Source organism: Girardinichthys multiradiatus, chromosome 3, assembly GCF_021462225.1.
Source record: "Girardinichthys multiradiatus isolate DD_20200921_A chromosome 3, DD_fGirMul_XY1, whole genome shotgun sequence".
NCBI lineage: Eukaryota > Metazoa > Chordata > Actinopteri > Cyprinodontiformes > Goodeidae > Girardinichthys > Girardinichthys multiradiatus.
The window spans coordinates 29,913,549-29,931,543 of NC_061796.1; the positions used below are offsets into that span (position 1 = coordinate 29,913,549).

The 17,995-nt window shown below is 39.5% G+C and overlaps 1 long non-coding RNA gene across 1 annotated transcript; it reads left to right on the forward strand.

The window, feature by feature from the left end:
• The first annotated feature begins 2,301 nt into the window (after window positions 1–2,301).
• Window positions 2,302–2,942, forward strand: LOC124865268. Its single transcript, XR_007037532.1, has 3 exons — window positions 2,302–2,392; window positions 2,529–2,761; window positions 2,830–2,942. It is a non-coding gene; the product is annotated as an uncharacterized LOC124865268 (long non-coding RNA).
• The last annotated feature ends 15,053 nt before the right edge of the window (window positions 2,943–17,995 follow it).

Genomic DNA, 17,995 nt, shown 5'->3' on the forward strand with positions numbered 1-17,995 from the left:
ACTCAAGGCACATGTAGGGGTATTTTAATAAACCACTTAAAATCATATTGTCTCCAGAGTGTTTTCTTACATGTGGGTCAGAAGTTTGCCTCCAAACATGCCATGGATGGCTTCATGACAAAAGCTTCAGTTATGTATATTATATAAAATATGTGCTTTTATTGTGTCTATACCTACCTGAGAGGTTCGTTAGGAGTGTAACAGCGTGCTATGGCAGCTTCCTCGGATCGTCTCATCTCCTGCCCATAAACAATAAAACCAGGTTGCAAAAAAACTCAGGTTAAACTGTTGTTTTTGAAGACTAGGGTGTGAGCCCTCAGTTAAAATTCTTATGTTTTAAATTGGATTCATAGATATTGTAGGCAAGTTTAAAACAGAGGAGAAGCAAAAATTATATATCGGGTCCTCACAGAGACGGCTAAACTTCCTTTCTGCTGCTCGCACACACACACAGAGGAGCCATTAAGCTCACTTTAAAGGAAATTTGGATTATTGTGTCTATATCCTGCACGAAAAATCACAAGTTTGTCCCTGATAAACTGTGTAAATCTTTTATTTATCCCTAAACAGAGAAACGTTAAACTACGTTGGGGCATGTTGTTCTCACTTCAAGTTCGTCATAAACAAACTGGACTGTTAACTTCAAAGTTCTCAAAAAAATGAGCTCCACTCATGAATGCAGAACACTGCTCATGTAGTATAATTTCCAGCTAAGCCACAGATGCCAAAAAATGATTTGGCATGAGCATCAGAACTCAGAAATGCCATATACACCACAATGTTGTAATTTACATGACAGATGGTTTACCTACTGCCATTTGCGAGTTTAAGTAAAAGCCAAGAGGATGCTCAAAAGTACAAAAGCTGTTGTTCACCAGATTTTTCAGTTTCAGTTTTTCTTTTTGTAAACATACATAAAAACATTTTTTTCCACCATCTGTTTGGCACAATATTTTAAAGATATTTTGTCAGCTCTAGAGGCCTGTATTTTTCATTTTTCAACAGTAGGTAGACAGAAAAGAGGGGCAGACATTCGGCAAAGGACGGCCACATTGAGGACTATAGCCTCTATATATGGTTGCAAGCTTAACCCCAACACCACAAGTGCTGCAGCCCCCACCAAATATCTTAATGAGCTAAACCTGCACCGCCTCTTGCAGAGTGATTGTGTTCCCCGCATAATTTGGCTTTCTATAAAGGATGGTCACTTTCAGATCATATGTGTATTATAACAAATTGAAATTAGATATGTAAATGTCAATCTTCTGCTGCCTCTGTGAAACTTTCATAAGCAAACACATCTTGCAGATAAGAAATTACTCGATTGATTTTACATCTCACATATTATCTGATGTGCTAAATGTTATTTTTTACCATCTCAGACTCCACACTCACATGATTACCCTTCGCTGCTGCCTGATGCACGGGCCAAAGAAGCTTCGGAAAAACTATCATCCCCTAACATCTCTCACATAATTTTTAATTGCTAAGCAAAGACCTCTCAGAGGAGTGCCACAGAAAATCGAACCACAGCGACCCTCTGACGAGGATCAAAGCATACCCAACCTCGACCCAGGAGATAAAAAAAGAAGAGAGCTAGAAGGAAAGAGAGAGAGCAAGAATCCGCACATAGCATATCACGTCGCAGATGGAGCTACCTGCTTTACATATGAAGCACACCCTTTTATCCCCATGAAATCGTTCAGGAAGGAGTTATTTTACCAGTGAGAACAGAGGGGAAGTCATGTGGAACGGCTAGAAGGCCCACAACAGAGAATTTCCCATTAGACCCAGGTCACAGATTTAGAGTATTACTCTAATGAAAACATACAAACTCACCCCTGGGTTTAAAAGTCAAAGAGGGTAGATCGTCTCATCTTCTCCTTGTATCTTGTCTCTAGACAGACAGGATATTGTTACACTTATCAACATATGCGTTTTTAGCTTGCTGTACAATCCAAAGACAGCTTGTTTTAGGTCTCTCTGGGTCTTTAGAAGTGTTTAAAGGGGACCTTTTATACTCTCTCCTCCTCTGTGTTGCTACACTGGGGCTCCATTATGTGATTTTAATGATTCCTAGTTCTACAGTCAAGGCAAAAAGTACACCTGTTTTCTGTTGTAAGGTTTTATGTATTAAATAAAGAGTTGAACTTTCTTGAAATGGGAATGTATAGAGAGATTTTCACACGATATTTTCTTGTCTACAGGAGATAGTTTCTTAGCATTTAGCGAACAGTTAGTCAGAGCGAAGTAAAGAAGAAAGCAGGTGTCACAGTCTGTTTTTCAACTTGCCTACTACTAACTTTCTCTCAACCCTAAGAGGCGCTGGAGCTGCAGGCCGGAGGTTTGACCGGTGTACGTCGTTGCCTCATCAGCTGGTGGACTATATGAGGTTGGTTCGCTGGCTCTTCTACGCTTGAGTGTTTTGCCTACTGTGGTAGTGTTTACCTGGCCAGCATTTCCTGAATTTTGGGAGATCCCCTTGTTTTGAGCCTTGATTAATTGTCTGTATCTTCCCTTCGTCTTAGGCTGTTCAAGCCGAGCCGCTGAGCTGGGTTTCTTCCTCTGGGACTCACCTCCCGTCAAGATTGGATTGTGCTGCGCATGGCAGCCACCCTTGCGAATCCTCCAGTCTGAAAGCGCAACCTGTCCACTCACCTTGCTACCTGGAACATCGGAGCGCTCCAGCCGGTTCCGCGCAGGCTCACGCCCCAGACTTGTACCCGTCTCTCCCCCCGGCGGATCGATCGCCTCCTGAATAGTGAGCATAGATCTTGGCTTGATTTATCCGATCTGTTTCCTCAGCTCATCTCTGTCTTTTCCTTACAGCCTGACTCCTGACCACTCTGCTCGCCTCGTTCCCGAGACTGAGAAATAAAACTTTAAATCTACGCTTCTCTGTAGAGTGTCCTCTGCATGTGGGTCAAGTCGGCCTTAAAAACTATGACCACAGGCTTTCTGCCAAGCTAAAACAGCTCCAGTCTCAGAAATATTGTAGCAGTTAATGCAAACACTATTTCATAAATTATTTATATCAAATGACATTTGGCTGTTTTTAAGATAGAAGACATAGCCTGCATGTTAAGTACATCTGCCCTGAGTGACTATCTGTTAAAGTACTGTTGTGTAAGAAAACAAAGTATTGCAGCATTTCAAGAGACCACTATTTTATTTATCCTACCTTTACTTTTTCATATGAGATTTACTCTCAATCTATTTTGGAAGACATTTTTGCTGACACTTCTCCTCAAATCCTTAAGTCAGCTCCACTCTCACTGTCAGAACATTATCTTCATTATTTCTGTCGCATCGCAAATATCTCTCCCTCTCCTTCCCTGACCTTGCCGGAAACAGATATAAAATTTTTGTTTAATGAATGTGAAAACTTTGTTACGGTCTGAGGTGCCTTTAAATGACACCTCATTTAAAGGCACCTCTGAGGGGTTTTTGCCTGTGGGACAAAAAAACTTACTTGAACATGACAATACAATATACTTAATATGATTTTGTTCCTCAAGTAAGCTTGACATTAATACCAAACATTAAAGACGTCAAACTAGAAATGATAAAGATTGTTTTGACCATAAAATCATTTAAATTCAGACATTTTCTCAATGTATTTGCTTACACAACTTGAATCTCTTTAACTGAATCTGTAGTAAAAAAAGAGAAAGAGTGCCCATTACTACATGGCAAACAATACTGGGAAATTTGAACTCACGGTGTTGATCATCCAAACTTCAGGGATAAGTGGTAGGGGCAATAGCTGAAATGCTATTCAAACTTAGAATGGAGAGAATTTTTTTTATTTATCAAAAAGGCAACACTAACCTATCCATGCAATCAACTCACCTTCACTAACAATGTGGCTGGTGTTACAGGTTCCTAATTGACTACATATAAGCCTCACAGTGTTACCTGCACAGAAATCTGTAAAGGTGGAAATTGACAATCACTGAGAAATCTTCACAAAAATAATATGGGTTCAATGTTTACTTTCTTGAGCTTAGAAGTATTGAAATTAGGGAAAAACGAAAACATTTTGGGAACCTTAACTGTCCTAAAACATGAAATATTCAGTCTGGTTCAATATCTGATGACAAAAAAAATAAATAAATAAATAAATGTACATATAATGTATGTAAAAATCTGACCTTACCCATATTTTAAAGGTTTTCTTTAGGAGTTAAAAGAAGTAATGCTTCCAGTGTGGTGTGGGTGGGACATGAGAGATCTCTTAAAGCACCTGTGGAAATAACATTATTGATTCCTCAGTGCCCTCTCGTGCCTCACACACACCATGACATTGAACCAATGTGCAAGCAGGACCCCATCTAAGTGAAGTATAGGCACCATTAACACACGTTCCTCGCTGTATCCCTGTGGGAGGGATTGAACCACTTAAAGGAGATGGTCTGCCATCACTTCCAAAGGTGAGCTCTGTCGTCTTTACTTTGCTGTTAGTTGACTGTTCAAAATCACTGGTATTGTGACTTGTAAGTAAATAATTTTTCCAGAAAATGTGAATAATTTGCTTTTTTTAGATTGATCCTGCTCATAATTTAACATTAAGGACAAAAGTTTAACTAATTCGGTAGAACAGAACATTTTCTTTTTGTATTTTGTATTTATTCTAACAAAAAATAAACCTTTCTCCATACTACCGTTGTTTTCTTTTTTGTCATTCTTTGTTAATTTCAAGAATAAAGTGCATTTCATTCCAATAAAAAAATTGTTTCATTATGGTAATAACACAGCTTAAGGATATACAAATGTATGAATTTCCAATTCTGGATTTGACAAAAACAGAGTTGTTGTTTTTTTATTGTTTTTTATAGCATATTGGAAAAGGAACCCCTCCAAAATGTTTTCTACTTTGGTGCCACTGACATCAAACTTTACAGTAAGGATTAACACTGGAAGAAGATGATGATGAGGATTGAGAGTGAGAGCTAGTCTGAGTTGTGATTTGTTCAACGTTAAACTTGTTTGAACCAGAGTTCAACTCCAACAATTCCTGAGCCATGACAGATGCTGCCATGGCTGGAGAGGACGATAAGCTATTCCTGTTTGAAGTTTGCACACGATTAGTTTCCTGCATGTTCACCACTCAAAGCTGCCTTTTTCTGCTTGCCTTGACAAGTTGTGCAAGCCAGTCCAATGCAGTTTTGAATATGTACAAATTCAATGAAGTATACAGAATGCTTGAAAAAACTTGGTCCATAACTTTCTCTTATTCTGGCTGTAGAGTAATGTGATATTTTGTTTCTTACTTTTTCCCTCTAGCGTTGACTAGAATGATGGTGATGGCAGGTCCAGACATGGTGGGATTCTCTCTGCCCCCCGATCATTCTTAGCGGTAGTGATGCTAAGGTTGGTTTTATATCGTCTGCTTTGGTTGCATGCAGGCTTTTCTAGCACTTCTAAACATTCTGGATCACTTTTGATCAGCTCTACATTGCAGTTTATGAAGGAGAGAATTGCAGCTGGTCAGTGTTGGCTTGGATTCTTTATCTGACGCTACAAAAAAACATCAGCATCATGTAGAGATTGTGGTGGATGATGCAGCAGGCCTGGAGGTCATTGCAGCATATGCTGTGACATTATCTTTCAGCTCTGGCTTCTTAATAACATGACTAAATGGTTTCATTACAGTTTGTTTAGAATTATGACTGTAGATCACTGATACACACCTCTTCCATAATCAGCACTTTGACAGTATTATAATCTTATAAATCATATTATAATTGCTACTTTTCTGCTTCAAATAAAACAAAATGGTTCATGTTGTACCTTCTGTATTTAATTTTTTTTGTTTAGTTACCATAAAATACTGAAAACATTGTATTTTTTCCCTAAGTTACCATACTGTGATAATCTCATGAAGGCTGACGCCAAATTCCCATTGCTATTTCTTTTCCAAAACTGTTTATTCGTATTCTTTTTTACTGTTGCAGGAGCTAACCAAGTAATTTACCCTGATCAGAGCACTGACATCACACATAGAGTTCAATCATATGATTCACAAGGTTCACAAAGTTCATAAGCATGACACACCTCCAGCTTTGACAGCAATGGAGCATACAGTAAAAATGTATGACGTTTTGGTAGAAGACGAGATCAGTAGCATGTATAAGACAATAGAATAGAATAGAATAGAATAGAATAGAATAGTCTTTCTTGTCATTGTACTGGGGGGTACAGCGAAATTGAGTGTGCTCGCGCTAGGCTACCATACACCACAGTAGGATGAAAATAAACAAATAAATAAAAAATAACAAGGCACTTAAGAAGGTTTTCTCTTAAAATAGAGATATGATAGATGAAGTGTAATATACACTGCAGAAGGCATGATATGTACAACTGAAAATATATACTATATAGTATGGTGTAAACAGTGAATTTGTGCAAGGAGGTATATGTATATAAATATGTACATAAGTTACATGGCTATTGGAGGATGTAATAATAAATAACAGTTTCAAAGTAAATAAATTACAGTTGAAGGATGAATAAAAATAGAAATTACAATGTTACAATTTAAAGCAGGTGTAATCATGAAGGCAAAGTGAAGTTTGGGAGTGTTATGGTCCGAGATGATGGGGGGACACCGTGAATGAGTCTGTTTGTAGGGGTGGGAGTTGGTTTTCATCAGGGGAGGGGTGGTTATGGGAGACTGTGTGTGTGTGTGTGTGTGTGTCTGTGCTTGTTTGCAGTGTGTATGGCCCAAGGGAAGAAGCTGCCTGTCAGTCTGCCTGTGTGGGATTTTATCCAGTCATGTGAAAAAAACTATTATATTGCAATAAATATTCAGCTGTTGCATGTACAACTTACTTTGAAGTAACCCCATTGCAGCTTTATGAGATGAAGCTCTGGGATTTGACTCTTTGGTCATTTCATATTTGGTCATTTCCTATATGGTGAAACTTTTCCATTTTCAGGATCCAACTCTGCTTCATGGATGGTCCCATTTTTTTCCTCAAGGACCTTCTGAACAGAGTACACCAAATTGAATGTTTGTTTAAGCAATGCAAACCTCCTTCAAAACGTTGAGTACAGTGTTCTTATCTTGCGCACCTGATGTTAAACTCTTTTATTTTTATTAGATTTTTAAAACATAAGGGTATTTTCTTCACCTATGTTGGGTTATATATTGTGAATGTTTTGAAATTGTTGAAATTTAAATTAATTTATGTTTAAATGTGTTACAAAAACAATGTTTTAATTGGTTTTCCTAATTGTTTTCACAGGACTGTGTATACAACATGTTAGAAGGCTCTATTTCTGTTGTTTCTTGCTATTTACACATTCCTCATTAAAATAAAGATCACTTCAGGTTACAGTGGCAGCATAGGGGCAAACACACAACAACACCGACACTGTAACTGAACATATTTTAACAAAAAAGACAGAAAGAAATAGCCAGATCTCAGATTTGATAAATGCCGACATTGAATCACACACAGATGGCAGCTACAGAAACTGTGTTTATGTCTTGTTTTGTCTCAGAGAGCTTCTGCAAAACTACAGAAAGAAAACAAAAAGTTCAGAATGAACCATGTCCTCCTGGAATACAAAACAGGGATTCAGTGGAACCACTGCAGAAATGTTTTGGAACTGTAAAAGCTGGTAAATTATTACTGCTGCTCCGCCCTGAGGTGGAAATACTTCAAAAATTCAAATGTTGTTTCCATTGTTCAGTGATTAAAAGGCATGTTCTGTCTTGATACAAAGTCAAGTATAAAGGTAGCGTAATCTCTTTTAAAAGATCCAGAATAACTATTAGAAATGATTGCCATAAAGAGGGTGTTGTTGAGTAATGAACTATTTATGCTTTCGTATTTCCTTTTTTTTTTCTGTTCGGTTGGACGTGTTTCCTTCATACCTACTATTGAAATACTGTTAACTCACACTACATAGGACAAATAAGGACCATGCTCTTAAACTTGGCCTAATTTGAATTTAGGACTAAGGGAATTTTTCCATTCCTCTTTGAATGCACAGTCCCACATTTTCTTGCCACAGTCTTGCTACAGGGACATACAGGGAAAATTTCAGAAAACAAGACAGGATCCAGCTTTATCCACTGAAGGAAGGATGCCCCAAAACTGTTTTAAGTAGCTTGCACCTGTGTCTGTAAATGGAGGCTTTCGCAGCTTTCTAGCACCACCACACATCAAACTGCACGGCTGGTTAAGCTGAGCGGAGCTGCTGCTTGTCTTTGTTTAGAACGGTGTAAGATGGGGAAGGCTAATTGGACTAATTAGCGCCAAAACAAGACTCAACTGAGCAGTCTCTTTGTTCCGCAGATAATGTATCTTTTTTTTTCTTGTTTGAAAACAGAGGCAGGAAAAAAAGACCCTTCTTTTCAAGGCTAACCCGATGTGGCCTTATTAGGTTCTGCGCAGTCACAACACAGGTGGGTAGACATGTTTTGATGTACCGAAGCTTAAACTAACCTTGCCATAAGAGCGGGCACCTCGGCAACAGCAGCTGAAACCTCTTAGCTGAGCCTCACTGCGCCCTATATGATGAAAGCTTTGCCGACTTTGCATTGACTGTTTAGGCTTAGTTTTACCTTACAAATCGTTTGATGCCACAGGCTGCAATCCTAACACCTGGAGATCCAATGAAAACATCATTAAACCTGCACTTTGCCTAAAAACAGTACAAAAACATGGCTGGGTTCTGCAGCTTACATTACAAAAGAAATTAACACATTTGCTTCTTGTAAAAAAAAATAAAAATCCATTTATGATCCTATTAAATCCATCACTCAGTGTAATAGCATGTTGAGAAAGCAAAAGCTTCACAGACCTGCTGTGCGTACTTAACAGTTGCTAAGCTACAACTGGACAATCTTGGATTTAAGAGATGATGAGTCATGTCATTCTGATGGCAGGTCAGTGTAAAGTGTGCAGATTTTACGAATACCTCTGCAAATATCCTGACATCAGTGGCTGTGGCACAGCGAGACAAGGTCCCGGCCTCCAGAAGTTTTTAGATTTCAGTGGGGATTGAGCTACTGTGGAAAGAATGGGAGTAAGAGCAGTCTGTGGAAGCTTTTCATCACTATACACTGCAGCCAAGAGATCCAAAAAGGTTAACTGGTAATGCATTAATTCGTGGTAAATAATGTTCAAATGCCATTCAGAGTCCAAATAAAGTCCATAAAAAGACATTCTTCTTAATAACAACAATGGAAGGTGTTGACAGTCAAGACAATGTATCACAAATAATGCTCTGGAGCACAATATAACGCAAACTTTTCATTATCACAATGTACCTATATACAATAACAATATTGGACGAATACATACTCATATCCTTAGGAGCTTTCATCCTCTGTCTATCCTGGACCATGATAGACTGGAAATGTTGGCAGTCTTTTGGAAATATCAGAATTAAGATAATGATCTACATTTCTCTAGACAACAAACAACGAGACGGCTTTTTAAGTGATGCTCCATAGGCTAACTGTGCTATGAAAACAGTTTTAAATGTCACCTCTCTCTCGCACACAGTGTGACATTGCCTGTTTTTTGATATGAATAATAATGTAAGGCTAAGGTTTTTTGTTAAAGCTGTTTTTTATATCTTTTTATACTAAAAGAGGAATTAAAATCAACTGAAGTTGGTAACTGCAGGTTAAAGCTTTGTGAAAAATCCCAGATTGGAAGCTAGGCACAAAATTTGGATCGATGCATCTCTCATATATATTTTTAATTTCAACATGCATTAATACAATCTATTTGACTACCCGAAAATAAATGAAATATAGACCAAATACAAAAAAAATAGTGGTGCTTATTTAAAGGTGCCTCCTTTTTGGTGACAGGGTCCCAGGCAATTACAGGGATGCCTTCATAAAGTTTTGGGAAGGGATGGCCAGATGTGGGCACACATAAATAAGGAGTTTCAGGAGTTTTCTTCAGGTATGTTGCTATGGTGGAACTTTATATTTTAGGTTTGATTAAGAAAATCTGTCTTAGGGTTTTTTTTTTTAACACAGCTCAATACTGATTTATAATGTTAGACAATGTTTTTTTAGCAGCTGCAAACTTTTGTGTCAAAAATTTTGAAATACTAACAGTCCCCCCTTTATTTTTCATCCTGATATGTTATCCTTCTATCATTTGAAATTTTTATTTAATCCTTTATATGACATAATTTGTTTTTACCTGAAACTGCTCTGAAAAAATATCTAATTCACCTAGGATTTTCTTAGAAAGGAAAAAAAACAAAAAACAATCTTAGTCCTTAGATTCTGAAAAGAAGAAATATTCCAAGACATATTCCAAAACAAATTAACTTTTTGATGCATGGGTTTCTTATAACCATTTAGTTCTCAATCCAACTATTTTGCAAAACAAAACAAACAAACAAACAAAAAAAAAATCATTGCTGAAGTTATAATTCCTTATCCAGTACTGTCTGCTTGGTCCAAAGAGAGATTTATCTTCATCATGGCAGTTTGCATATTTATAATAAATAAAAAAAAACAGAATAAACAAGGAATAATGAAAAACCCTGATAAATCAGATAAAAAATCACACAGCAGAGAAGTTAGAGGCGATTCTTTTTTTCTGCATGTTTGGTGAGGTGTGTGCGCTCCAGGTGTTTCACAGTAAATCTGAAAAGGTGAGACACTTCACAAATAACACAGTCCCCCTCATTCCTCAGTATCTCCTCCAGCTGTGCATAAAAATTTATGCAACGAATGCTTCAGGAGCTTGATGCTCGAGCTATTTATGATGCAGGTTTCTGGGAAAACGTTCTCTTGCCTTTTGTCAGAGAATTAGATCATCTTGTGGGTTGTCCTCTATAATTTACAATGTCGTCCTGTTTGTTGAACGTTTAGCACCACCAGGGGAGCAGCTACTGTTCTGACAGTCATGACATGTCACATCTGTGTGTAAATTTAAAGAACAAGATGTCTGTTTTCATAATTTATTAGAGGAAAGTGATATCATGAGGGGTGTTTAACATAGGTTTATCTACTAACCAAAAATAAGATTTAACACTACAATCTATAACAGCAAATCAGGCATAGTTTTATTTAATTTAAATCACTCTACAGCTTAATAACATGGCTATATATTAAATAAACATTGCTGATTCCAGCTGCATCTCAATAAATTAGAATATAATTGAAAAATTAATTTTCTTCAGTAATTCATTTCAAAACATGAGACTCATATACATTCATTTCACTAGCGAGGACGACATGACAATTATATGAGTTTAAAGGTTTATTGACAAAAGAGGTTTGGGTTGGATGGATTGGATGTGGGGATGGGTCATCTATGGAGATGTGCTGATGAAGTACCAGATTGCCTGTGACAGGGGAGGAGGAGAGTTAGGGTCGGGGAAGATTTTCTTTTCCCAAGCCCACTTAGGAACCCCACAGATGGAACCTGGGAAAAAACGAAGTGGACGAAGAATTAGAATAGAAAGTAAAGATGAGTTTGACGGGGTGAAGAGGAGGAAAAGGGATGAGGTGGGGTCCGGTTGAGGGTAAGGGAGGGTGGGGTTGAAAGAACATGATGGACAATAAAGAATGGGTGAACTGGGTGTAAGTAGATTGCAGGGTAATTAGGTATGGTTGAGGAGTGGCTCTGCTTCTCAACCTACACTACTCAAAAAAAGTTAAGGATATTTGGCTTCGGGGGAAATTTAAGGAAAACGTAAAAAGTTCACGCTACAGTAATATTATATCATGAAAGTAGGGCATTTAAGTAGAAGCATGCAGTGGTGATTTCCTCGTCTGAAAAAGGTTTTTGAAAAAAAAAGCCAATAACAGTGGTGGGTATACAACAAAAAATGTCAGTGTCTCAATAACATATCATGTGCCTTTGAGCATCAATTACAGCTTGATGCTGTTCACAAGTTGACTTATTGTCTTAACTCAAAATATCTATCCATGGTGAAACTGCCAGTGTCGTTCTGCTCACTCTCCATGTTTCAATATGTCAAATTAAGCTAGCTGCACTTTCCATCAACCTTCTGACCACACCATCTTGTTTGAAGTCTTGCAATGGCTGGAGATACTGTTGATCAGTTATTAGGTGTTGTCCTGGTCTCATGATGTCAAAATGTGAACAGGACAGGAGGACCGTTTAGATACCAATTCTCACTGAACCAGGAAATGTATTTGTCGATTCTCGGATCAAACCCTTGCTGTGAATTTTGCATTTAAGCAGCTTGCTAGAGAACAGTAAGTTGTGAAAAAACACTGGGAACACTGTTTGTGAGCGGTAAGTGTGATAGTATGTCAGGTGGTGAGACTTTATCCAGGATGAATACCTCATCAGCAGTGATTCTTTTTCCATCTGGGCGTAGTGCTGCTTTGTTAGTGTCAATGATCTGGAAGCGTAAGCAACTGGTGACCACACATCCCCCTCCTTCTGAAGTATTGCTGCCCCCAGCCCATATGAAGAGGCATCTGCTGAGATTTTCTGTGGCTTGTTTGGGTCATAGAGCTGTAGTACGGGAGCAGAGGACAGTTCTCGTTTGAAGGTGTGAAACACCTTTTGTTGGTCGTGCCCCCCCGCACCACATGTTCTTGGATGAAAGCAAGTATCTCAATAGTTTGTCCTTTTATAAAAGGTTGGGAATACCCTTTCCAGGTTGATACACCATTTCAAGGAAGCCCCTGAGCTCACTCATGATGCTTGGCTCTCCCATGTCCAGAAGAGCTTGGGTTTTGTCTAGGTCAGAACTCATTCCTTCTTCTGAGATGATAAATCCAAGGAATTTTACTTTTCTTTTGCCAAACTCGCATTTTGACATGTTTAAGGTGACCCGACCTTTCTCTGCCTGTTCCTATGAGGGTGTGCAGTTTCGGGTTGTGCTGCTCCATGGCGAATCCTCAGACCAGAATATCATCCATGTGGCAGATGACTCCCTCAAGAGCCGCTGTAGCCTCTGTCACCATCATATTTTGGATATGTTCCTGTGCACTGGAAATACCAAATGGCAGACAGTTAAAGTAGTGTCTGTCAATTGGTGTAATGAAAGTGGTGAGCAGGGCCGACTCTTTGGATAGTGGTACAAAAGCCCATATTTGCATCAAGTTTTAAAAAGTACTGAGCACATGTCAGCATACTTAGCGTCTGGTCCACAGAGGTCAGAATGTATCTTTTCCAACACTTTGACTCATTTAAGGGCGTCATGTCCACACAGATGGAAACTCTGTGTCTTTCTTGTGAGCTACAACCATGCCACAGCACAATCAGATGGCTCCTCCAAAAGACTAATAACTTCCAACTTTTCCATCCTGTATAGCTCCTCTTTGACTTTGGGCGGTACTGGTGCACGCCTCGGCATCTTGAGTGGAAAGGGCTTGAAATCAAGTTTGAGTCTTATTTGAATGGTTGTTGAACAAGCCCGTGTCCATTACATAACGGGAGGCGTCCTCACGTCTGTTGGTCCATTGTGTCAACTCTGGCAAGGCTTTTGTGCCTTTTCCAACTGCTCGGTTCTAGATGCAAAATCCTCAAATGTTTGTTCTGAAACAGCTGTAATGTCAGCTCTGTAGTCCATCTTGAATGTCACTTTATTTTCTCACACATCTGCCAGCCATGGTTCTTTGCCAGAATCCACTGCACCCAAAAAGACTTTTTGGCAGTTCCTCGTCGATTGGGAGGGTTACGGTCCAGAGGACCGCTCCTAGGTGCCCCTTTTTGTATATATATAGAAGCGATGACTAAACAGGATGAACGGGAGATTAAACAAAAAGACTTCATTCAAAAACCCAATAAACGCCGAGCCGGCTGACTTTAATAATAACAAACAGAAATCAGCTGTTTTGCCACTTCCTCATTCATACCCTCAAACCCTCAGAAACAAAACATAATATTACAGCGCATCCCAACTGAAAGTCCAATGTTAAATAAATGAGTTCTCCCAGGCACTTTCAGTCCTCCATATATTTGTTTATAAGTACATAGAAAGGAGCTCATGAAATGCCCTCTGCTCCGCGCACAAAGTCTGCTCCAGATGCAACAAGAAACAAAAAAAGAGTCCAAAAGGTCAAGGGGCCCAAAGATAATCCAGAGTCTTGGCATATATTTAAAAAAAAATGATAAAGAAAGCTCTCACCAGTCTGACGTCTCAGATGTCAGCAACTTCATGCGCTGGTCCTGGTGTGCATTTCCTCCTAGGTACAGGTGAAGTTGCACTTGTTTGTGGTGCCGATAGATGCTCTGTTTGGCATCTCACACATCCATCCATGTGCTCCTTCTTCTCTCTCTTGGGCACGATGAAAGGAGTAAAAACAAAACAAGGCTGTGTGAATAAATGGGAAGTTGTCATTTTGCTCGTGATAGTTCTGACCCACATGCAGAAAAATACTCTGAAGAGGAGACAAGATTATGAAGGAGATTAATTTTCTTAAACAATGATAAATGTGAAATGTTCTTGAACTGCTACGGGTAGATCACCAACTGTACGGAAAGAAAAGGAAATGGCTGGTGAAACAAGGAACTATAATAAGACTGAACTAGAGAAAAACAACTATTGTAGTTTGAGGAAAGGCTTACTATGTAGGAGTATTCCAACCGCCAGGGGTTGAGGGATTCGGGGTCCAGGCTCACGACACAGGAGTTGTTCAGGAGGTTTCTCTGGTTCTGCTTAAGTGAACTAGGTGAGTCCAAAGAGAGGTTCAAGGTGAAGGTACTTGCGTTGGGGGGTAGACAGGGTACACTTATGCCTTGGTCCGGATGACGGAGAAAACAGGAGGCTGCCAGCTTGATTATTGTCCAGATGAGTAAACAGGAGTTTGGGGTCGAAGCCCTCAATAAATGTAGATACTATTCCAGAAGTTGGTGATCTTGATTGCCCAAAAAACTTCGGATATCGGTCGGATATCAGCAAGGTAAACCAAGGATTCAGGTTAGCAACCTGCGAAGGAGCACACACAAAGTTAACCTGGAGCAAAAAATGAAGCAAAGATGAGTAGTGGCTGAGCTTGTTACCACTGAAGGCAAACACTGGCAACGAAGCGCTGGCAGCCTCTCACTTAAGTACGCCTCCAAGTAATCAGTAGATTAGTCGCATCGGTCGCACTGCACCCAGGAACTCCAGCACCATCTGAGAACTGAACATCGTTACAAGCACACACACCCACACACACACACAGCCACACACACACACACACACACTCTTGTTTTGCTATATGTAGTGAGGACCATCTGTTGACTCCCATTGACTTCCATTGATTTTCAGTCATTTTCAACCCTTTCTATGCCCTAACCCTGACAATAACCCTAAACCTAACCATTACCAGTGCATGCCTAACCCTAACCTTAACCTAAAGTCAATTCACACCTTAGTCCTAAACCTAACCGTTAGCAAAATAGGTCGTGAGGACCAGCAAAATGTCCTCACTTTGGTACAAATGGTCCTCAATTTGATGGTGAAATCGGGAAAATGGTTCTCACTGTGATGCCAAGACAGGAACACACACACACACACACACACAAACTCCAGACCCCGACAGAAGCAGCATCGGACCAAACTTTCTAGCGTCTCTCGCTTTTCTTCTGCCACGCCCCCCACATCAAAACACTGTTCTTTATATCAGTTCCCTAGTTCCGCATTTCAGACAACTCTTAAAAATATTATCAAGGCATATTATATACAAGACATCAATGTACGCCTTTATAATACCATTACATTATTGGTATGCCTTACGTTTTTAATGCGACACTGTTACGAGAAATGGGCCTGGACTGATCTAGTCTTCTTTTAATTTGAAAAAAACAATTTGCATTTCATTTGGATATCAAGGTCCCAGAGTCTGGAGGATGAAAGAAGAGTCTCAGAATCTAAGTTGTTTAAAGTTCAGTATGATGTTTCCACAGACAGTGATGATTTGGGGAGCCGTGATATCTGCTGCTGTTGGTCCACAAGATTTCATCAAGTCCAGAGTAGAGGCACAGGTAAATTTCTTCAATGCCACGCTGCAAAGATGCTGTAATTAATTTAAAAGGAGCCCTGACCAGTTATTTAGTGAATGTACTATACAGTACATTAATATACAGTACAGACCAAAGGTTTGGACACAACTTCCCATTCAAAGAGTTTTCTTTATTCTCATGACTATGAATATTGTAGCTTCACACTGAAAGCATCAAAACTATGAATTAACACATGTGGAATTATATACTAAACAAAAAAGTGTGAAACAACTGAAAATATGTCTTATATTCTAGGTTCTTCAATTTAGCCACCTTTTGCTTTGATTACTGCTCCGCACACTCTTGGCATTCTGTTGATGAGCTTCAAGAGGTAGTCACCTGAAATGGTTTTCACTTTACAGGTGTGCCCTGTCAGGTTTAATTAGTGGGATTTCAAGCCTTATAAATGGGGGTGGGACCATCAGTTGTGTTGTGCAGGAGGTGGATACAGTACACAGCTGATAGTCCTACTGAATAGACTGTTAGAATTTGTATTATGGCAAGAAAAAAGCAGCTAGGTAAAGAAAAACGAGAGGCCATCATTACTTTACGAAATGAAGGTCAGTCAGTCTGAACAATTGGGAACACTTTGAAAGTGACCCCCAAGTGCAGTCGCAAAAACCATCAAGCACTACAAAGAAACTGGCTCACATGAGGACCGCCCCAGGAAAGGAAGACCAAGAGTCACCTCTGCTGCGGACGATAAATTCATCCGAGTCACCAGCCTCAGAAATCGCAGGTTAACAGCAGCTCAGGTTAGAGAACAGGTCAATGCCACACAGAGTTCTAGCAGCAGACACATCTCTAGAACAACTGTTAAGAGGAGACTGTGTGAATCAGGCCTTCATGGTAAAATAGCTGCTAGGAAACCACTGCTGAGGACAGGCAACAAGCAGAAGAGACTTGTTTGGGCTAAAGAACACAAGGAATGGACATTAGACCAGTGGAAATCTGTGCTTTGGTCTAATGAGTCCAAGTTTGAGATCTTTGGTTCCAACCACCGTGTCTTTGTGCGGCGCAGAAGAGGTGAACGGATGGACTCTACATTCCTGGTTCCCACCGTGAGGGCTATTTGACCAAGAAGGAGAGTGATGGGGTGCTGCGCCAGATGACCTGGCCTCCACATTCACCGGACCTGAACCCAATCGAGATGGTTTGGGGTGAGCTGGACCGCAGAGTGAAGGCAAAAGGGCCAACAAGTGCTAAACATCTCTGGGAACTCCTTCAAGACTGTTGGAAAACCATTTCAGGTGACTACCTCTTGAAGCTCATCAACAGAATGCCAAGAGTGTGCGGAGCAGTAATCAAAGCAAAAGGTGGCTACTCTGAAGAACCTAGAATATAAGACATAAATTCAGTTGTTTCAAACTTTTTTGTTCAGTATATAATTCCACATGTGTTAATTCATAGTTTTGATGCCTTCAGTGTGAAGCTACAATATTCATAGTCATGAAAATAAAGACAACTCTTTGAATGAGAAGGTGTGTCCAAACTTTTGGTCTGTACTGTACCTTTCTGTAGGCTCATATTTGTGTATGATTTTGTTTGATTTAATATTTATTTAATAATCCAGTTTTCAGAGAAACTGAAGTTTAGGGTTTCCATAAGCTGAATGCCATAATCATCAGAATTATATGTATCACTCTGTGGGTAATGTAGTATCTACACAATTTGTGGAATATATAACATAACATCATATATCAGTTCTATTTTTCAAACTTTTGATTTATTAAGCTGCACTTGTATGCAAAACTTTGTTGAAAGCTGAACTTCTATTCACAAAAAATGGTAGAAAATTTCAGGGCAGCCCCAAAACGATTCAGGTTCTTGCACATGACATGTAGATCAGTCTTCTTGTAACGCATTGTCTTGCTGAAGGAAGATTACAGCGAAATCAGATAAAAGAAAACCCCTGCCACAGGCTATCTGGTGCATTTAAGTGGAAGAGTATTTATCTGTGTGCGTTTTTACCTGCAGAGGACACAGCTGAGTCCGATGCAAACTAGACTCCACCACTCTGCTCTGCGCTCCTG